Raw genomic sequence first — 22,470 nt, forward strand, 5'->3', positions numbered from 1 at the left:
GTTTCACATCCCCCTTGAGTGTGTTCTCCTGCCCTACATGCAGAAACTGTGTTTATGCGGAAAGTACTTAAATGTCCGGGAAAATCCAGACCTATGGCAAAAAATATTTTTTTAAACAAAAGCTCAACAACTTTTGTGACCAGACTATTTGAAACATGGCAACCCTACTTATACTGATTGACTTCCCAAGGAATGAAACATTACTTTCTAGTTTCTTAACCTTCATTTAAAATGCCTTCTCCAGTCTTGAGAAAAAGTCATGTATGGGGAAAAGTGAGAGAAGAGTTTTCCAGGATCATCCTAACTTTTAGGAATAAATGTCTTGCAACTACACCTACAAAGAACTGAGCTGAAACAGAGCTTACTGCCAGACTAAAGGCTTTCTATCCAATTATTTCCTGTCATGCGTAAATGGACGTCTTTCTATACATAAACAATGCATGGCATTTCCTCTACATACATCACAAAGAAAATAATTACAGGAAAAACATGACACTTTGCATAATAAATTGACAGGTTTGCAACAAAAGCCGACCAGTCTCCCATTTGTTTTCTATTTATAAATTGCATTTCCAAAACCTTCAAAAGCTTCTAAGTGGCTAACCACACAGGAACCATAAAAACAGACTGAAACCTTCACAAATCAGGATTCCAAGAAAGTTATCACCCTGGCAGCCAGGGAGATCACTATTCAGTGAAAGACGTATCATGTATCATGCAGTGCAGACGTTAACAGTGCAGTCCTGACAATGTTTACTCAGAAGCAAGTCCTACTGAATTCAGGGGTGCTAGGCCTGCAGACTAAACCAAGGAAGATTTCTAATACTTAAAGACACACAACAGACTGCAGTGTAATTCTTTACAGGTGGCAGGAGGTCCAAAATCCCAGAGACAAGAGAATAATTTGAAAAGCTAAGGATGTGGTGTAGGTAGGCCTACATAATTGAGATGTGTTTACAATCCACAAGTTCACTACTGCAGTAGAGAGTCAGAGATGTCCTCAGGCTTCTAGTCAGAACAGACACTGCTATTTACCAGTGAAACTTAACTGTTCAGTTTAATATAAAACACAACTGAGGCCTAGAGCTTCTAACAAGGTAAGTTATCTTATCAGTATCATAAATAACCACCAGCGGTGGTTCTTCTCAAACTGGAGGGCAGATGGCCGCAACAACAATTATTAACTCGCCACTTTCCGCAGTGCTGTGGCAGGTATTTTATTGCATTCTCCTTACAAAATTAAATCCAGATTCCAGGCACACACGCCCCAATTCATGGTGCAAATGTAACACCACATTTTCTTTCCCCTTTGTAACATATTTATGCATAAAGACGGGGTAGCGAGCTGACATACGCCACCCTGTGCCTCATTAACAAGCCAAAAATGTCAATTTTGTGTGTGTGCTTTTTCTGTTATCATGCTGCCCACACTAAAGTCACAATCTGTTGGCAAGAAATTACAAAAATAAATAAATAGGTGCTTGTAAAAGCAATTGGTGCTTCAAAAGCACAAGTGCAGATATGATACAAGAAATTAATGTATTTTTTCGTGTATTGGATGAGGTTTTTCTAATTCAAAAATCAAAACTGGGGTCGTCCAGTGTTTCCTGCCCGCAGCTGTGTTGGGGGGGGGGTGAGAGGCTCAACAACTTTGGGCCATCTCCCCTCATTTTCCTAAAATTGAGTCTCCAAAAATACAAGGGGGCATCCTATAGACGGAAAAATACGGTAAACATCTTATTGTATAGTTATGGAAAACAATCCTCTGACATTGATCTTATCAACCAGCTACAAAAGCCGGGGCTGCTGAACAGACTCTTGGGTTGGGGTGTTATTTACGCGGGGTTGTTGGGAAGGGATGTTGTTGCCAATATCATTATTAACTTTTGAATCTTTATTTTAAACCTTATTGTGATTTATGTGGAGATTGTTTAATTTGGTTGTGTACTTTTTGGTGTTTTATTTATTGTTCATGGCTACATTTGTCTCGTTTGTAATTATGTTTTCCCCCCATGCTGTAAGGCACCTGAAACATGGCTTGAACTATGCAAGGCGGCATACAAATTAAATGATGTATGCATGCATGTAACCAATAATTTGCGTGCGGGAACCCTTGAGTTTTAAAAGAGAAATGTGCAAACTTTTTAGAACGACACAGAAATTAATGTTGCAGTCTCGTAAATTACAGACTTCCCACCAAATTCCATGATGACTTTTTGCACAAAATTGCTGTTATCAGTTTGGCAGTCTTTCTTGGGGATGGTCTTGCAATGAAAAATTATCCCAGATTACAGTTTAAGAAGTATTTGTGATGAGACATGTTTTATCATATTAAAATGTAAAGTATTGAACGTATTGTTCAATGGGGATTATAAATGCTGGACAACTGCTCTGCTTTTTCCCTGGAATAGGATTAGGTACAGTGATAAAAATTGTCCTCATAAGTATTTCTCTCTCACACCCACATTCATTCCATGTGAAAACTCAGCAGTTCAAAATACAGTTACACGTTTCCCAGACTTTTGCCATTCATCAAAGTGAAACAGATCCTAAGGTTTTCTGTCACAACGGTTAATGAACAGCTGAGTCTTCTGCAACATTTTTTTTTTTAAATCAAAATCTCCCCTAGCCAGTCATTAACCAACAGGAAATTCCAGACTGGGAGGTTCTCTTTCAAAAACCCCGAGTAGTTTGTGAGCAAATTTTTATTCAGAATAATAGGGTAGTTTGTTGCGGTTGTGACAAGCTTGGAATCATGTTATTTTTGTCCCGGTCAAAAAGTCCTAGGACATCGATATATTTGCAGCCCAAACAAACTGCCGGATTTTGCTTCGTCTAGGGGCCAAACTAGTAAGCGTACAGGAGTACTTGTTTTGTTTGTTTACCTTTAAAAAGGCACAGAGGACATTTAATTTGATCAGAGCAGCAGCAATGGCAGAGAGGCTGTTTAATGTCTTCTCCACATTCAGTTTCTTCAATCTAACCTCCCAGTGGCTACTGACCCCTTGGGAGTGATAGGGGGATGTATGTGAAACGCACAATAGTTTCCCCCTCACAATGCTAATAGCAGGTTGGGTGGGGATTTTAGATCAGGGAAATGGCTCTCCAAACAATGCAATCCTGATAAAATTCAAAACTCCCTTGATGCAAAAAGTCAAAATCCAGCACACACATACACACCCGAATGCCCTGATCACAAATCTCTCACATCACGTATGATTTGGCCCTTTTCCTTTCATTCTTTGGCATTTAGTAAGTTGATAAGGCAAATTATAATTTACTAGCCTCAACCATGAACAGTAATTCCACCTAGGTTTTCAACCCAAATTTCGCCTGAGAGCTCTTTGGAAAAAAATCAATTGCAGTAAACTCAGAAGCAATAAATAATCACTGGGAAGGAACTATAATCCACCCTCAGTGCTTTAGTTCTTATTTTGTATTGGAAACCGATAAGGCTTGCTATAACTACAAAATAGCAATAGGTTGCTCCAAGAAGAAAAATATGGTCACTCTGGTTGCTTAAATTCTTACTCCGAAAAGATTGTTCATTCATTAACACACATTAACCTAAATCTACAAATGAACTGCTTATAATTTCTTCTTTCAGCAATCTTACTCCCAAAGTGGCAGAGTTTAAATATTCATATCAGAAAACCTTGTGTCTGACAAGTTTTTAAAAATCATTGAATTTTTTTCCTCAAAAGACATATCACAAACAAGCAAATTTGAACCTATGGTACAGCTTTTATACAAAAGCTTACATCATGTCCCTTACTCAGGCAATTCCTCCAGAATATTTCCCTCCTTTTACATAGTTTTACTCCTTGAAACTCACTAGGGGGGCAAGTGTATAGCAAAATCCGCTGGGAGTGTTGCAGGGAAAATCTGCTGTCTCACTTGTACCATTAAGTACTCGTGAGTCGGGCTGAAGGAAGAGTCCAGAAAGTTTATTTACTGCAGTAAAGTGTTTCAGTGGGATCACTCCACAAAGGCTGGAACCATAAGTGTTTACTTATAGGTTTCTTACACAAAGCATTACAATTTCCTCCAATCGTATGCATTCTCATTACCTCATTCAAAGAAGCATACAAGTTGTCGTTAGCCAGAACTCATTTAGTTACATTTCATTTGCCCTGCAACAGGAGGAGTGGGTTAGAATCCTGTGGATCTCTTCCTGCGAGGTTCTCAGCTCAGCAGAATATACACTGGCATATCTTCCCCATCCCAACTCAGCTGGGACCCAGCAAAAATGGTGTCGTTCCTCAAACACTATTTTAAAGGCTCATTTTCCCTCTGCCAGGCTTACCGTATTTTTCGCCCTATAGGACGCACGTTTTCCCCTCCAAAAATGAAGGGGAAATGTGTGTGCGTCCTATGGGGCGAATGCAGGCTTTCACTGAAGCCTGGAGAGCGAGAGGGGTCGGTACGCACCGACCCCTCTCGCTCTCCAGGCTTCAGGAGAGCCCCAGCGCCAGCCCCACAAGGTCGGGGCACAGAGGGAGGCGGAACGCCGCCATCCCGCTGTCTCCCGAAGTGGTTTGGAGGCTGATGGCGGGGAGACCCCGCCGCCAGCCCCGCAAGCTCCGGGGACAGCTGGGAGACGCAGCGCGTCTTCCCGCTGTCCCCGGACCTGATCTGAAGGCGGGCGGCGGGGAGAAGAGCGCTTCTCCCCGCTGCCTGCCCCCAAGCTCCGGGTACAGCTGGGAGGCGCAGCGCGTCTCCCCGCTGTCCCCGGACCTGATCTCAAGGCGGGCGGCAGGGAGAAGAGCGCTTCTCCCCGCTGCCTGCCCCGCAAGCTCTGGGGACAGCTGGGAGACGCAGCACGTCTTCCCGCTGCCCCCGGACCTGGTCTGAAGGCGGGCGGCGGGGAGAAGAGCGCTTCTCCCCGCTGCCTGCCCCGCAAGCTCCGGGGACAGCTGGGAGGCGCAGCGCATCTTCCTGCTGTCCCCGGACCTGATCTCAAGGCGGGCGGCGGGGAGAAGAGCGCTTCTCCCCGCTGCCCGCCCCGCAAGCTCCGGGGACAGCTGGGAGGCGCAGCGCGTCTTCCCGCTGTCCCCGGACCTGGTCTGAAGGCGGACTGTGGGGAGAAGAGCGCTTCTCCCCGCTGCCGGCCCCACAAGCGCCTGGGGGGGAAATAATTTTTTTTTCTTTATTTCCCCCCCCCCAAAAAACTTGATGCGTCCTATGGGCCGGTGCGTCCTATGGGGCGAAAAATACGGTAGTTAGGCTGATTCAGCCAGCAGTAGTCCCATGGCTGAACCAAGTTTGGATCTGGTGTAACTTTACGCTGGCTTAATTTACACTGGCTTGTGTCATTCCAGCTTCCTGTGTATATAGGATTGCTCGCTTACTGGATATACAAGAACAAGTCTTAACTATGATTAACTAAACAAGATATGCACAATGTTTACCTGCTCACTCATTAAGCTTATTGATTATTTTAATTATCTGAATGTTTTAAATACTGTAGCTGTTTTGTTGATAATGTTATTGTTTTATTATTTTTATAAACAGCTTTGAGGTTTTCCTTTCCAATCAAATAGTTATGTAAGTTTTTATGATGTAAATAAATAAGTCTGTCCGCAACGTTTCATGTACAGTCATACCTTGGATTGAAGTTGCTTCAGGTTGAGTGTTTTCGGGTTGCACTCCGCGGCAACCCGGAAGTAATGGAACGCATTACTTCCGGGTTTCGCCACTCGCGCATGCGCAGACAGTCAAAATGATGTCACGCGCATGCGCAGAAGCGGCAAATCGCAACCCGCACAGACGCGGGTTGTGTTCACTTCAGGATGCGAACGGGGATCCTGTTCGTATCCAGAGGTACCACTGTATTGCAAATGGTTTACACTTTCTCTGATTCTGACTCTTGTGGGTAATGAAACAATTCCATTTTGGGCAAAAGTCCTTTTGTCAATACAATTGGGATTTACGGAAGTTCTAGATTTCCAGTTCCTGTCTAGAATTTGTACAGCAACAAGTTAAACTATTCCACGCATTGTCATTTTTGTATGAAGCTCTTTTCAAAGAAAATACTATTTTAAAATACTTGCTTTATGCTTGAATAAAGAGTGTTTTGTTCACAAGACGAGAAGTAGTGTTTAAAGTACCATAAAGGAAAAGGTACTTGTTCTGAACAGCAGGTGAGTACTGAAATGTTCAATGCACAAACGTATAGGTATGAGGAGTCACAACGGGTTACCGGATCTATGTAGTTAAAAGAATTATCATAGAAGTGACTCGCAGGAGAGACACAAGTAGAGCAAAGGAATTATGAGAATTATAAATAATATCCACAAGAGGGGAAAAACCCCAAGGGAAATTCTGGAAAAAGTAACATAAGAAAGTAACAAAGGAACTACAGTCGTACCCGGGCTCCCGAACACCTTGCAAGTCGAATGTTTTGGCTCCTCAACGCCGCAAACCCAGAAGTGAGTATTCCATTTGGAACCTGAATGTCCAATGGGGCTTCCGATTGGCTACAGGAGCTTCCTTCAGCCAATCGGAAGTCGTGTCTTGGGTTTCCAAGCGTTTTGGAAGTTGAACAAACTTCCGGAACGGATTCCGTTCAACTTCCGGGGTACCACTGTATAACAGAGAGGTTCAGAATGGGAGTGGGGAGTATGTCATCTTGAATAAAAAGCTCTCTAATGCTTATCACAGCATCATCCTTCCAATCAGAACACATACATTCTTTGCCTCTTTTCCCCAATCAGTGCTAAAGGTCATGGACTTTGTCACCGCTGAGTAATATAGTTCTTGCACGCTCCCAAACAGCATCAAACATGGCCTGAAGTCCTGAGAAGAAATTTGGAGCTGTGATGAGGAGCTTTCTCCCCCCGCCCCCTTCTAAGCCCTGCTGACAACCTCCCATTAAATCAAATTATTTATTAATTTAGCGAGCTGATAAGGCATCTTTGTGTATAGTCCAACACAGAACACCGAGCTTCTGTGCAACTGGCACACTCTGTATTAGCACATTAACACGAACGGCATATAAATAGGCAATATTCCCTCAGCTGAAGAGGCCAGATAGTGTGGTAGGATGGCATCGGGATTCACTCCCAGCCCTTCTCTTGTCACATTTTTTTGCTGTCATGGCAACTAGATCCAGCAGCAGCAGCAGCAGCAGCAGCAGCAGCCTAGTTAGCTTGGTTTTCAACTTCACAGCAGCACTATTTCAGAGGAAGGAGCAGGACGCCGCTGGCAAAAAGACCAGCAGTTCCCATAACTGCTTGTTTTCTGCTTTCCCTTTGCTGCTGATCTTTAACTGATTCTTTAGACAAGGATTTCCATTTGCCTAGATTGAGTAGTTGCTCTCTTTATCAAAACCTTGGTCTGCTTTTTTAAAAACAAAAACAAAACAAAACTGTTTTTATTTATTTTCATGGTAAAGGTAAAGGGACCCCTGACCATAGGTCCAGTCGTGGACAACTCTGGGGTTGCGGCACTCATCTCGCTTTATTGGCCGAGAGAGCCGGCGTACAGTCATGTGGCCAGCATGACTAAGCCGCTTCTGGCGAACCAGAGCAGCACACGGAAACGCCGTTTACCTTCCCGCCGGAGCGGTACCTATTTATCTACTTGCACTTTGACGTGCTTTCAAACTGCTAGGTTGGCAGGAGCAGGGACCGAGCAACGGGAGCTCACCCCGTCGCAGAGATTCGAACTGCCGATCTTCTGATCGGCAAGTCCTAGGATCTGTGGTTTAACCCACACCGCCACCCGCATCCTTTATTTTCATGGTACAGAAGATCAATGTTGAGGAAACAATTGTTACAGCAGTAAACAACAAGTAACATGTCCTGATAAAATTACAGGCTTTTTATCATGCCATGTGTTACAATTTTCATTTGATTACTCTTAAGAGGTCTGCTTTGAGCCAGTCCATGACCTGCCTAATGTTTCTGCAGGGATTTTTGTTCAGCACACTATGAAGAACACTGGCTTCAGCCCAGTGTTTCACTGGAGTAAAGTATCTTGTGTACAAAAAAAAGCTTTAAAAAGGAGTGAGGTTATCCGTATAGATGGGCAAGTGTTGGTAGCCAAGGTCCCTGATAGGCCCATCGCTACTGACGCAGGCCTCTTAAAACCATTTAAAATACCATTTTTAAAATGACTTGGTGCTGTGAAATGCAGGGTAGGGGCTGCCATCTAACTTAGCCCCAAGTGCCTCTGGGCCCTGGCCTGGGCTGACCCAGAGAGCCACTGCCTCACCTAGCTGTTCTCTTCACAACACGGTAGCATGGCTTTCAGAGGCATCACCTATCCCAAATGCTGCCCTGCTATACTTTGGCAATCACTCGTACCGGAGTAAAACTGTCTTCCATGAACATGGTCCTAACAATGAGTCTGTAAGTGACTGTGGAGGCCAATTCTGGATCCCCACGTCCTTCCACAGTGGGACATAGGGAGTTGATCACGGTGAGGGTTTGCCAAGCGTGCCTTCCTCTTAGCACGTTTCTCCCTTTCGTCCTGAGTTCGAGCGTCTTCAAAGCCCATGACACCTTCAGTAAAGGCTGTTCTCCAACTGGAGCGCTTGCAGGCCAGTGTTTCCCAGTTGTCAGTGTTTATACTACATTTTTAAAGATTTGCCTTGAGAGAGTCTTTAAAGCTGTTTTGCTGACCACCAGCATTACGCTTTCCATTTTTAAGTTCGGAATAGTGTCATTGCTTTGGAAGACAATAAACAGGCATCCGCACAACATGACCAGTCCAACCAAGTTGAAGAATCATCACCACTAAGGAGGGGCCAGGTCCAGGTGGAGGGGTTGCCATGATGACAAGGACCTGCCCTCCTTTGTGACATCTCTTGCTCTTCCCTTAAAAGCCTCTGACTTGCAGGCGGCCATTGTGGGTTAGTGAGGAGAGGTCAGGAGAGAGAGGAAGTGGTGGTGGTGGTGGTAGTTGTAGAAGAGGAGAGGTTTGCTTGCTATTTTTTATTTTATTTTATTTATTACTTTTATGTGATTTATTTTATTTTATTTTATTTGTTTTTTGTTTTTCTTTTATTTTTTTCTTTTATTATTTTTTATTTTTGCATATTTGTGTGCATTTATGCACATTTGTGCATATTTGTGCGCATTTGTGCTATTTGTGTGCATTTGTGTGCATTTTTGAATATATTTCTTTTGTTTGTAGAGAAATAGTTAGGGGTAAGTGTAGGGTTAGGGTGGGGGTTAGGTTTAGAGTTAGGGCTGGGTTTGGGGGTGGGGGTGGGATCAGAGTTTGGGATCTGGCTTGGGTGGGAATTTTAGCTAGGTAGTTAGCTTAGATAGGGGGGTTTCATCAAGAAGATGTGCAGGCTGCAAGTACCATTCCTTTGCTTTCTTTTGGTCTCCTGGGGGCAGGGTGTGAGTCCTGGGTCCCCTCCACAGCTTTAGCTCTCTGGTCCACCAGGGAGCTTCATGGCTGAGTGGAGATTTGAACCCTGCTCTCCCAGGTCCTCCCAGTCCAGCTCTCCAACCACTACACCTCTGCCTGGCTCCATTTTGCATCTCTCCAGCTGCCCTACAATATTGGCCTTTTTCCCCTTCCTGGGGGGTCTCTCTGGCTCCAAGGAAGACTCCACCCCCTTCCTCATGTTCTGCTTCTCTTCTGGGACACCTTGATGCTTGAAGGACCCTCCTAGGGGTCTCCTCCCTCTCCAGGAAGGGCAGGGCTGTCCTAAGAAGACGAGGCAGAGCAGCCCTTTAACAGCTGGCAATGCTTGTCTTTCCTTTGGGTTGGAGCTCTTGAACCCATAGCACTTGGGGCCTCCTTTCTCTCTCTGCCAGCCATTCATGCTCTGGGCTGCCTCTTTCCAGCTCTGCCGATGCCCTTTCAGGTCGCAGAACTGCAGAGAGATGGCAGGAATTGGACCAGAGGCCCCTCCTCTCTCACACACACACGAATTGGGGCTGCCAGCTTCTGAGTCGCTCTCTCTGCTCGTCTCTTCTAGGTTCAGGCGCTTAAGGCAGCTGATCAGCTGCAATAAGGTGGCCCCCTTGGAAGTCCTGGAGCAGCCCGCGGTGTCGGGTGAGCAAGTGGCCCTCCTTTTGGGGATGGAGGAGGGCAGGAATGGGCTGGGGGGGCATCTAGTAAAAAGATGCACAGAGCCAGATGGCTGGATCCAACCCGCCTATCTGCGACAGCATCTGGAAACCCAACCCCCCCCCCAGCAACCACCCCATTTTGTGGGGTCTGTTGGAGGAAGCAGGGGGCTGTGTTGTGGGGCAAGGCAGGGGGACAGTTGTCAGTGGGAGGGGCATCTTCCCTGGGGAGCCATGTTCTGGGGGCATGAGGTTAGGATTGGCCCCCAAGGCCTGGGGTGTCCTTCTCCTGTAGTAGGACTTGGAATCCAGGAGAAAACTCTTGGAAAAGCCTTGCAAAGGGCTCAGGGAGGAACTCACCAATCCCCATGTCCTTCACTTTGCAGATGTGCTGGGAATCCACACCCCTTCCGTTGCGGTGAGTATTGGATAAAACGAGAGCAGGGAGGGGATCCCTCGGACCTGCCCCCCTCTTGCACTCCACTCTGCACTCTCAGATGTGGAGGAGCCCTCCCCCTGCAAGGAACTGACAGCCTGACTTTTGCCTTTCAGCTGCTTGACAAAGATCAGCTGTATCTCCTGGGCATCATCCAGGACTGCCAGGCAGCTCGGCTCAGGGGGCTCTGAACTCTGAAGTACTCCAAGGAGGAGACAACCAAAGCCATTCTGGTGAGTGATGGGTGGTGTGAGGGACCCCCATGGGGAGGGAGGAGCAGAGAGGGGCTGGCGTCTGGGGTTGGAGTCATCCTCTGGAGACTCCTGGAAGGAGATGACTTTCCTCCTCTGCTCTCTTCTAGAACATCCTTGGGCACTTGGAGTACTTCAGGGATCGCCCCCTGAGCCTGGCCCTGGCCTTCGAGGCCCTCCTGCAGTTGAGGTGAGTGGGATCTTTGGGGTGGGCGGGGCTGCAGGGGGACAGAACTCCAGGGGGAGCTTTGGAGGAGGCAGTGTCTAACCCCTTCCCCTTTCTCTCTCTCCAGTTTTATGAGACCCCACTTCAGTCCCTCTATGGTGAGTGCAATCCTCCATAGAACAACAGAGGCAGTTCTGGGGAGCGCAGAGGAGGACAAAGAGGTATGTCCTCTGCTTTAAGTTTTCTTTGCACAGCTCTTTCTTCTTTTTACACTCTTACAAAATATAACCCAGCAGCACTCAACCTCTCTTCTCTCTTTTCCCACAGGAACTGAAGAGGCCATTCCAGAGCCTGCTGGGGGGGTCTCCTCCTAGAAGCCCCCAATACTAGCACCCTTCTCCAATTGCTTACCGTAAGTATCCTGATAGCATCAGGAGTGGTTTTAGGGTTGCCCCCCTGTCCTTTACCCAACTAACTGTCCCATTTCTTTCATCCCGCAGGACCTCCGATATTACGCCCTTTTGGGGAGTGAAGACCAAAGAAAATTAGGGGCCAGCAGTATATCCCTGCTGCTGGCCCTTTCACGAAGATTCCCAAACCGAAGAGTAAGTATTTTGCCTTCCTGTATTCAGTTCTTTGGTTGCTTCCATCCTTCCTGGGTGGGGCTGCTTCTCTTACACCCATCCAGGGTGGGGTTCATAGTGTCAGCTGACTCAGATTTGTCTTTCCTCTGCAGAACACAGTGATTCGGCCGGAGCTGACTTGTTTCAGGAAAAATCTGAAAGAAGGTAAGCCCCACACCTTGGGGACAGTGAACTCCCTTGTCCCTTGTTTGCCCAAGACACACCTCCCAGGTCTTCTTGCTGGGAGTCCTGCAGGACCTGCTCCCTGCCTGGCAGGCCTTTCCCACCTGGCCTGGGAGGGCAGCACCCAGACTGACTCCAGCTACAAGAAGCGGAGAGGACTGAACTGATTTTCTCTCTTTTTCATTCTTTTCCATCCAGATGACATCATCATCGAGGAATTATGACTTTCCTCCTTGAAGGAATCAACTGGCCAAAGACTGGGAGAAGAAGAGGGGGTAAGAATCAGGAGGGGGGCAGATGATTTAAGCAGCCATGAAATATGGACTGAGATTGGGCAGAACAAGAAAGAAAGAAAGAAAGAAAGAAAGAAAGAAAGAAAGAATCCATGACAGATGGCCATCTAATCTCTGCTTTAAAACCTGCAAGGAAGGAGAGTCCATCACCTTCCAGGGGAGTCCATTCCTCTGTTGAACAATGTTCAGTCGGAATCTCCTTTGTTGTATCCTGAAGCCATTGGTTCGAGTCCTACCGTCCAGAGCAGGAGAAAAAAAGCTTGCTGCATCTTCCAAGTGAAAATGGCTCTCTCTGGTGTCACTGGATCAAGCTGATCAATTTTCTTGCATTACTTAAACAAAATAGTTTTTAATGGATTTTGAATAAATGTGCAATAAATTGTTACTGTTTTGAATTTCATTGTGTTATTGTCTTCCATTGATCTGGACACTTTTCTGTTGTTGCAGCCTAAAATAGCATGAGCATTTTTTGCTGCTGCATCACTCTCGGGTTGACTCATGTTAAGCTTGTGGTCCACTAAGACCCCTAGATTCTTTTCCCATGTACTACTAGCAAACCAGGTATCCCTCATCTTATATTGGTGCAGCTGGTTCTTCCTGCCGAAGTGCAGAACCTTAGATTATTAGGGGGGAAATGGAATTAGGAGTCATTTTCATCAAAGGAATTAAAGCCATTTATACAGATCAAACTGCAAATCTGATTGTAAATAATGCCATTACAGGAAAAATGTAAGGTATAGAAGGGGACAAGGCAAGGATGCCCCCTATCACTGCTTCAATCTATATCAGCCCTAGAGGTGTTGGTGTAGAGAATAAGAAATAATTCTGACATGGTATCATCCAAAGAAGAGAAGGGCGGGGGGAGACAGCAGTTGCTACATGTGCAGTAAAACCATGATCAAATCCACCAAAATTCCTTATTGCACACAATAAAAGTAATTCTCAGATAAAATGCTCAAGTTAGATCTCTGAGACCCCTTTGCAACTTAACCCATCCAGCCCATCCAGTTCTGTCTTCCAAATCTTCCTAACTGCCAAGGCATAGAGATCCACCTTATAAGTCACAGAGTCATCAGTATCACTCAGCAGCCATTTCACCCCCTCTGCCCTGGCTAGATTTGTTTCCTTCGTGAAAAGGGGTTTTATTAATCAATTTCTTGGGTCTGCATATAGTGGACATTGTATTAAGTAATGGCAAATGGTTGTTCACACAGAAAGAGTCTCTCTTCATAAGGCATTTTGTTGTATCGTCCATCAAGGTAAAAACTATGCTTATGCCATTCTTGATATCATAATCAAACAAGAATGCCACTGCAGGCACTGAACAACAGATAGACAAGCAACAAAGAGAAACAGGTTCATGTTCCTTGTACACACACTGAATTTTATCACCTGAAAAGTCCAGAGCTTCTGAATGGATGAAATATTCATCAGTTTTCTTCTTTGGTCATCACTCATAGCCAAGTAAGATTGTCTTCCATGAAGACGGTTTTAACAATGAGTCCGTAGGTGACTGTGTAGGCCAATTCTGGATCCACACATCCTTCCACAGTGGGGACATAGGTTTGCAGGCAGGAGTTGATCAAGGTGAGGGTTTGCCAAGTGTGCCTTCCTCTTAGCATGTTTCTCGCTTTTGTCCTGAGTTCAAGTGTCTTCAAAGCCCATGACACCTTTGATAAAGGCTGTTCTCCAACTGGATCACTTGCAGGCCAGTGTTTCCTAGCTGTTAGTGTTTATACTACATTTTTAAAGATTTGCCTTGAGAGAGTCTTTAAAGCTGTTTTGTTGACCACCAGCATTACGTTTTCCATTTTTAAGTTCGGAATAGTGTCGTTGCTTTGGAAGACAATAAACAGGCATCCGCACATCATGACCAGTCCAACCAAGTTGAAGAATCATTGCTTCGACACTGGTGATCTTTGCTTCTTCCAGTACACTGGCATTTGGTTTGCCTGCCTTCCCAAGTGATGTGTAAAATTTTTCAGAGACACCGTTGATGGATCTTTCAAGGAACTGGGAGATAGTTTTTGTAAGTGGTCCATGTTTTACAAGCATGCAGTAATGTTGGCAGTACAATAGCTTTGTAAGCAAGCATTTTGGTTCCGTACTTTAATCAGAAGAAAGCTGCTCTTGCAGAGCTCGGGCAATGCTGGATTCTTTGGTAACCTGGGCCAGGGGTGGGGGTTAGATACCAGGGTGTGGTACTGGGGGCCCTAGTGCCCAGAGCCCCTCAAACTTTGTGACAGCCCAGAAAATTGACGTCGCTTGATTAGACATCAATCCTTCAGTCTATCAGTCTTTAAGTACAGTGGTACCTCGGGTTACGAACGCTTCAGGTTATATATGCTTCAGGTTACAGACTCCGCTAACCCAGAAATAGTGCTTCAGTTTAAGAACTTTGCTTCAGGATGAGAACAGAAATCGTGCAACGGCAGCACAGCAGCAGCAGGAGGCCCCATTAGCTAAAGTGGTGCTTCAGGTTAAGAACAGTTTCAGGTTAAGTACGGACCTCCGGAACGAATTAAGTACTTAACCTGCATAAGACAATGAATCATAAATTCCCTGGTTCAAATTTTGCCTCTGACATGAAGACAAAATTTCCTCCTCCTCTCCTCTCCTCTTGCCCTGCCCCAAGCTTTCTATGTTACATTTTCTAAAGTACGGTAACTTAAGGACTGACACGCAAAGTTTTGTTTTGTTTTTCTTAAAGGATCTACACATTGTGCTGTATTTGCTAACCCAAACTATAACTGTGCAGCTGGCTTTAACATTAGATTCCTGGGCTCTCTGCAGCAGTAGCAAGCAAGCAAGCAAGCAAGCAAGCAAGCACAAAAGCGCAGCTCTCAGTTATTCTCCTGAGCTTTCCAGCTTTGTAGGTGATGCCTTTTCAACTTGGTTATTTGTGTTCACGTCTTGAGTAGTGACAGATTTGAATAATGGCATTAGATCTAAGCAGCAGCTATTGATAGCTTCACACCGACTCACACATATCACCTAATATCTTAAGTGTACCTTTAACATACGTGCAGAGAGCACAATCAGAAGCGAACAGGATGGCAGGAGAAATTAACAGCATGAGAGGCTATGAATCGTCCTTTCTTTTTGCCATATTTAATTGGAAATAGCTACAACCTTGAGAGAGTAGATTAGAAAAAGCTGAAATTCAGTGCCCTGCAAGTGTTACTCGAAACGCAAAGCAGATTTTTTTAGTTCACTATGCAATTTCGATACGCTCAGAACAAAATTATTAGAGAGTGGAAAAGTTGTCTAGACAGTTAAGCTTTCTCTCCTATAATTCCCAGCCCATTTTCTCATTACTCATTGTTCTGTTAAACATAGATATTTACACCATCTCTACTCTGCTAGCACAACACTTAGCTGTTCCAAAAAAAGGAAAAAAGCTAACTAAGCAATTCTTTACCAGCACATAGTGGTTCATTAGCCCACTCATATAATCAAAATCTTCCCTCAGGTTTTTATAACACAACTAAACCACCCCTTGCCACTACAACTAAGCCACACCTTTGCTGGTTTTTCAGCATCAGACCAGCATCATTTAGACACAAGTCTCCTTGTCTCTCTTGAATTCTTGCTGCTCAAGATAATTACTGATAGAGGCGGGAAAAACAAATCTCAAGAGAACAATGTATAGGAAATCAGTGTAATTTCTACCAGGGTGATTTATGCCGGTGTAACTTACCCCTATTCCAAACTCCATTCAATAGAGCTGAGGCAGCAATCCTTTGAAATTGGGTTGGACTTGTAGCACTGTTCTTGCCAGTGCAACTTCTGATGGGGTTCCTAGGTCATGTGACCAAGCTGAAAGGAGTCCGGAATAAGGAAAATTCTCCCCCTGACTCATCCATCCGGAACATGCCTTTGCGGGGAGGCTTATGCTAGCCATGGGTCAGCTGAGTCCCAGCTGAGACATGATGGAGGGTTTAGGTGGGCACATTTGAGCCAGGATGAGGGGCTTCAGCCAGCTCAGAGGGAGACCCACCTGCTCCAAATTCTGCTCCTCCCAGTGGATCTTGGGTTTGGATTGCTCCATAAAACTTCATTTTAGTTTTATAAAATGATTTTGAAATTGTTTTGATGTATTGGGTTTCTTATATTGTGGTTCACCACTGCAGTAGCCTTTTCATTTTTAAGAACCTCTGTCACTAAGTAAAGAGAAGATGCACAAAAAGGAAGGGGTGTTGAAACTGTGGGTTGCTTTTTTAAGGGGAATGGTTTGGGAAGTACACAGGGAGAACTCTATGGGGATAGCCTTTTATCTAAATTCCCACTGAACAGTATGAAAAGTGAAAGAAACTAGGATTTCCCACTCTTGGTTTTCTTCCCTTTTCTTCGTAGTTTTGTAAAAGCAGAGTTTTGTTTGTTAATAAAAGTTCATCAGTTAATAAAATAAATCTGTCTTCAAGCAATCAAGCTTCTGAGAACCATAATTCCTGTTAAGATAACCTTGCCTGCTGCAATAGGTAAAAATAGGTAAAGGACTCCTGGACAGTTAAGTCCAGTAAAGGCAACTATGGGGTTGTGGTGTTCATCTCACTTCAGGCTGAGGAAGCTGGCGTTTGTCCACAGGCAGCTTTCCGGGTCATGTGGCCAGCATGACTAAACTGCTTCTGGCTCAACAGAACACCGTGACGGAAACCAGAGCACACAGAAACACCATTTACCTTCCCGCCACAGAGGTAACTATTTATCTACTCGCACTGGCATGCTTTCGAACTGCTAGGCTAGCAGAAGCTGGGACAGAGCAATGGGAGCTCACCCCAGTGCACGCAATTGAACCGCTGACCTTACGATCAGCAAGCCCAAGAGGCTCAGTGGTTTAGACCACAGCGCCACCCGCATCCTTGCAATAAAGGGTGTCGGGGAGGACCCCAGCCTTCTCCTAAGCTTCCTTTAATTCCTTCTAAATTCAAATGTGAACCTTTCTCAGAGTGCAGCACAGAAACACAGCTTTGTGGTGTTGACTCAATCACAGCCCGTCTTCCCTGCTGTTAAGCTGTTTCCCCCGAGCAGCAGAGAGGTGGGATATCAAAGCATTTCCCACCCCCCTTGCTGGCACATGTGATTGAAGGGCAACAGTCAAATTCAGTTGAATTTAATAAGCAACATTAAATATACTTAACATGGAAGCCCCAAGGTGTAAAGTGAGTAAAGGCTGGTTAGGCTTTTAAAAACAAGTAGGTTAAAAACGAAACATAACATAAATAGATTGCTTAATTACAAATCAATCATGTAAGACTTCTAAATTAGCTTTGGGATATTTATGTGGGGAATTATTTCTGTATGTGTAATTTATAAGGAGATTCCAGTAGGTTGGAAATATATTGTTTTTTTCTATGCCAGTACAAGTGTATAGAAAATCTTCAGTTGCTCTGCCAGCTTCCAATTAATTATGGCCAGAATTCTACCTTTGGAATAGCCCAGAGAGAGGCTGGCAGGGCAAAGTTGCCCCAACTATTGTATTATTGTATTTTAAACACAATAAAAGCCCCCACCCCACAATTCATACAGCTGAAAATACTTTTCATACAAATCTAGCAGGATAACCCAGCTCAGTGGGTCCAATGGGGAAGTAACATTTTAATGGGATTTCCCCTTAGTTCAAGATTTTGTCTTCACAGAGCCATATGCCACACAGAAACATTTGAAAGGCAATTAGCAGACAGCAACAGCTTGCTGTATTAATTCTTAGTTTATTTTCAAAATAGTAATAATAAAACAATCCTGCTTCAGAGGAAAGTAGTTTAGGTTTAGGAGTCGATTATGAAAATGTGTTTCATTGCTTTAAAAAGGAAAAGCAAGATCAATCACAAATCAACCCTGCCAACAGATGGATCCATGCCAGTTTGGCTTCAGGCTGGCCTTTTATTTAGACCTCATATAACCCCTGTTATAAGACAGCAGGGGCACTGGTTGCCAGTTTGTTTAAACACTCATGGTGGCCCCTGAGCTGTGGAACTCCCTCCCCACAGAGGAACACCTTCATTCTACAGCTTCCAGAAAATGCTCAAGATGCAACTACAGTGGTACTTCGGGTTACATACGCTTCAGGTTACATACGCTTCAGGTTACAGACTCCGCTAACCGAGAAATAGTACCTCAGGTTAAGAACTTTGCTTCAGGATGAGAACAGAAATTGCACAGAGGCGGCACAGCGGGAAGCCCCATTAGCTAAAGTGGTGCTTCAGGTTAAGAACAGTTTCAGGTTAAGAACGGACATTTGGAACGAATTAAGTACTTAACCCGAGGTACCTCTGTATTATCCATCCTAGTTCATGACACTTAACCTGTATATTTTTAGGAGAGATTTTATTTTTGTGATTCTAGGTTGTTGTTTTTTATAATATTATTTATTAAATTTTCCATTCTAGCTTGTTTTAAACAGTTTTTAAAATTGGGACCCTAGGATGAAGAGTGGGTTAATAATAATAATAATAATAATAATAATGTCTTTTAATAAAGAAACACTTTCTTGGGTTTCCCCTTGGGAATGCAGCAAAAAGCAGCATTCAAGTAAAATATTTAGATTTCTGCATAGCAGATGAGCCTCGACACAATCTCAGCTACATTCTTCTAATTAGAATCAGGAGGAAGAGACAAAATAAGCCTACACAAGTTATAAATTCCAAGGTATTCTGAGGACTGAAGGCTTATCTAGTTTCCAAAAATATCTGAGCTCCAAAATGCAGAACAAATTTTATTTGCTCACTGAATTTCTAGCATAAAAGATCCAAACAAAAGTGAGCACATGAGCTGCATAATTTGGCTACCACTCTTCTTGGTAGTGCTTGCTAAATGGTCTGGATTTATACCAATGTGTTTAAAACAGATACAGTAACATATAAGCACATGTAAATATACAAAACTTCAGTGAGGAAGGGGAATAACTCTTCCTCCATTTTTAAACACCCTGCTAAAATCCAGAATTCCTGCCTGACTCCAAAATTTATTCCTAGTCCTAGTTATCTTGCTTTTAATATCTGCACACTGTGAACTCTGATGTAAGCATACAGTTTGCTGCAGACCTTTAGCTGTAAGTGGAAAATAGGAGATGGAGAGAAAATAATGGAATATTGGGTTGACAAGCAGTTCGATTTAAAGGTGAATGACAGACAACTTACTGGAGCTGACCAAGTGGGACTTACCCCCCAGGTAAGATTGCACCCTTAGTCTAGACCTCTCATTTTCTCCAGTGGTTAAAGACTGTCGTTGTTTATAAAAGCACTTTGATTTCATGGACCACAGTGCTTCTTTTGGTGTCAAAACATTATAAAGATGGTCATTTCCTCATTTCAAACATGCCTTGAGCAAGTACTATAAACTGAAAAAGATTTGTTTTCAGAATCAAGCTTGCTTTGCTAGTCCTCCCCTGGGAAAGGGAACAGGGGGGCATTGGAGTGCAGAACTTGTGAGCAGAGACAGGCCTCTATTGCCAGCAGCAGACCACTAATTAAGGCAAGTATACTGCAGTTATGAGAGGAGATAATTGGTGCTGGTGAATGCAAACAGCAAGCTAAACACTGTGTTTGGAGTTGCAGTCCCTGGTTTTCAGCAGTCTCAGTTTATTTGAAATAATCACCGCTGCTTTAGGGGTTCCTGTAACGGACCATACATGTCTGCAGTTGGGATTTTCTCTCCTGGCTAACCAATGTTTTCAAGGCATCAGCTGTGGTCAAGTATGTTCAGCCAAGAGAGATGTTCAATGTAGCTGACATTAGCAACATGGTGTTTGCTGAGAGGGTGGAGAATTGCTTTCTGCAGAATCATGTAAAGGAGCGGTTGGCAACTGGAGGACCTGATCCAAACTATGACACCCACGAGCATGAATTCTGTTGCTTTTTCTTGAGCCGAGACCCTGGTAAAGGGCCTTTTTCTGCCTCTACAAAAAAGTTGCTGATCAGGGCTGTAAACCAGGCATAGGCAAACTCAGCCCTCCAGCTGTTTTGGGACTACAACTCCCATTATGCCTAGCTAACAGGACCAGTGGTCAGGGATGATGGGAGTTGTAGTCCCAAAACATCTGGAGGGCCGTGTTCGCCTATGCCTGCTGTAAAGAATACTAGAAAGTATTTGCTCTGTTTCTGTCCTCTCATTGTCCTCAATGCTAAAGAGAAATCAGCTCCATGCTGCTTATTAGAGTGTGAATGAGAGGTATTGAGTATTCACTGATATTTTCTATAGGGTGCCACGACCCAGTGGAGAATTTGCTGATCCCTTTTATTCCTGCAGGCTATTAATTATGTTAACACTGGTTTCAAGAGAATTGGGGGTGGGAGTGTGGAAGTAAAATTTAACTGGAAGATTGTATTCATTGGTTACACCATTATTATTATTATTATTATTATTAACCATCAAAATCGGTTTATGTCACCGTTTAGTGCAGCGGTTCTGCTTTAGTGTTTCAACTTAAAATCCATGAATGTTTTATATGCATTTGTGCTTGTAGTTATCATTTTAGGAAAATGCAACAGAGAACAAATTCTATTTGGTACCATTTCTATAAAATGACATCTGGATTGGAGCAATACTTTTCCTTACTGCAACTCTGTTAAGAAAACAATTCACAGTTTTAGGGCTTCAGTGAATGCTCTCTGCCTATTTGGATGGAAGGTTTAACAACATTCCTGCTCACCCAAGGCTTTGTATCTGTGAGTCTGGAGAAGCTGAGAATATATCACACTACTTTTATTAAGCTGTCCCTCGTACGAGTCCCCCAAGGTATAAATTTCTCATCTGTATCCTCCGCTCCTTGCCAAACAAGACTCTCCGTTCCCTCTGAACAGGTTTGTAAACTGCTAGCAGGCAATGACATATTACTATCCAGGCTGCAAAATTTGCTCTGGCTGCTAGAAAATGAAGAGCAAGAGATAACAAAATAATGCCCTAGTAGGGTAAGTGAGATGTGGTTTTGCTCCTTCATATCTGCAGTACCTATGCACTAATTCATAGAAAGACCAGGATTCCTTTTGTTCCACAAGGAAGTCTTTTGTTGCTGTTCCTTTTCTTATGTGTGTTACTTGAAATATATTTGATGTAATGTGTTAAACTGATCTGTACTTTCATACGTATTTTGTTTTTCTATATGTACTGAATGGTGGTGACCTACAGCCCTATGCAAGTGTTTCATTTCAGTTCAATATAAACTTTGATGAAAATGAATAGCTTGTGTATGTGAGGGAGTAGGTTTTACAGAAGAAATGAAACATTTTAATGCATGACATAAAAGAACCATACTGTAAAATGCACCACTTCTTTAAAATTGCACTTGATAGGTTCATATGCATTCTTTTCAAAGAAATTCACAATAGCGAAGGTAAGCCATGCTTTCAACACACTAGAGTAACACAGTAGCTGGGGTTTTAGCGTCACATAATTTGAAAGAGCCATCTGATTTAAGTAATTATCATAATGGCCCAATCCTGAGCCAACTTAGTTATTAGGATGGAACATTCAGAGTGTTGTCCCAAAACACAAAATAAGTCCATGATACACAATCCTGCCATTCTGCTATGTTGTTATCTATGATTTTATTCTAGTTTATTTTATTTTAAGTTATGGGATATGACAACTCCATATAAATTAGCTTGATTTATTCGAGACAGTTAGGATGTGAGGTGTCGCATCGGGTGTGAAGATGAATATAATTGGTTTAAACATTTCAAAAAATAGCATTCGTTCATTTCTATTTCCGTTCTGCCCTTCATATAAACCCCATAGCGGGAATCGACAATATTAAAACACCCAAAATAAAATTACATGAAGCAGCACTACCTCAGATACCTGGTCCCCAAGTTGTTTAGTGCTTTGAAGGTCAATATCAACACTTAGAACAGAGGTCAGCAAACTTTTTCAGCAGGGGGCCAGTCCACTGTCCCTCAGACCTTGTGGAAGGCCGGACTATATTTTGAAAAAAATAAATAAAAATGTACGAATTCCTATGCCCCACAAATAACCCAGAGATGCTTTTTAAATAAAAGGACATGCTGATTCCTGGACCGTCTGCGGGCCAGATTTAGAAAGCGATTGGGCCGGATCCTGCCCCCAGGCCTTAGCTTGCCTACCCACGACTTAGAATGTGGCCCAGAAGTGGACACGTAATACCGTATTTTTCGCCCTATAGGATGCACTTTTTCCCCTCCAAAAATGAAGGGGAAATGTGTGTGCGTCCTATGGGGCGAATGCAGGCTTTCGCTGAAGCCTGGAGAGCGAGAGGGGTCGGTGCGCACCAACCCATCTTGCTCTCCAGGCTTCAGGAAGCTATCCGCAAGCCTTGGGAGCCCGCGGGAGTTTCCGCTGGGCTCCCAAGGCTTGCGGACAGCAGCCTGCAGCCTGAAACCTGGGGAGCGCACCCCGGGTTTCGGGCAGCTCTCCGCAAGCCTTGGGAGCCCGGCGCGACTTCCCGCCGGGCTCCCTAGGCTTGCGGATATCAGCCTGCATCCCGAAGCCTGGGGTGTGCTGAGCAGCGCTCC

General features: G+C 44.1%; 1 protein-coding gene and 2 long non-coding RNA genes across 9 annotated transcripts in view; 2 read left to right on the forward strand and 1 right to left on the reverse strand.

Moving 5' to 3' along the window:
• FARP1 (FERM, ARH/RhoGEF and pleckstrin domain protein 1) overlaps positions 1–22,470 on the reverse strand; it is a 188,656-nt gene that overhangs the window by 110,844 nt on the left and 55,342 nt on the right. The gene's annotated exons all lie outside the window — the stretch shown is intronic.
• The window catches only part of LOC308475980, a 1,233,414-nt gene that overhangs the window by 74,619 nt on the left and 1,136,325 nt on the right, over positions 1–22,470 (forward strand). The window lies entirely within an intron of this gene.
• LOC308476390 lies at positions 9,300–12,378 on the forward strand. 2 transcript variants are annotated; one of them, XR_013985849.1, is made up of 9 exons: positions 9,300–10,017; positions 10,418–10,449; positions 10,584–10,700; positions 10,829–10,908; positions 11,012–11,105; positions 11,212–11,296; positions 11,385–11,489; positions 11,621–11,672; positions 11,889–12,378. It is a non-coding gene; the product is annotated as an uncharacterized lncRNA (long non-coding RNA). The 2 variants fall into 2 exon arrangements; XR_013985850.1 differs by having other exon boundaries at positions 9,301–10,449.

Source organism: Podarcis pityusensis (genome assembly GCF_964106645.2).
Source record: "Podarcis pityusensis genome assembly, chromosome: 4".
NCBI lineage: Eukaryota > Metazoa > Chordata > Lepidosauria > Squamata > Lacertidae > Podarcis > Podarcis pityusensis.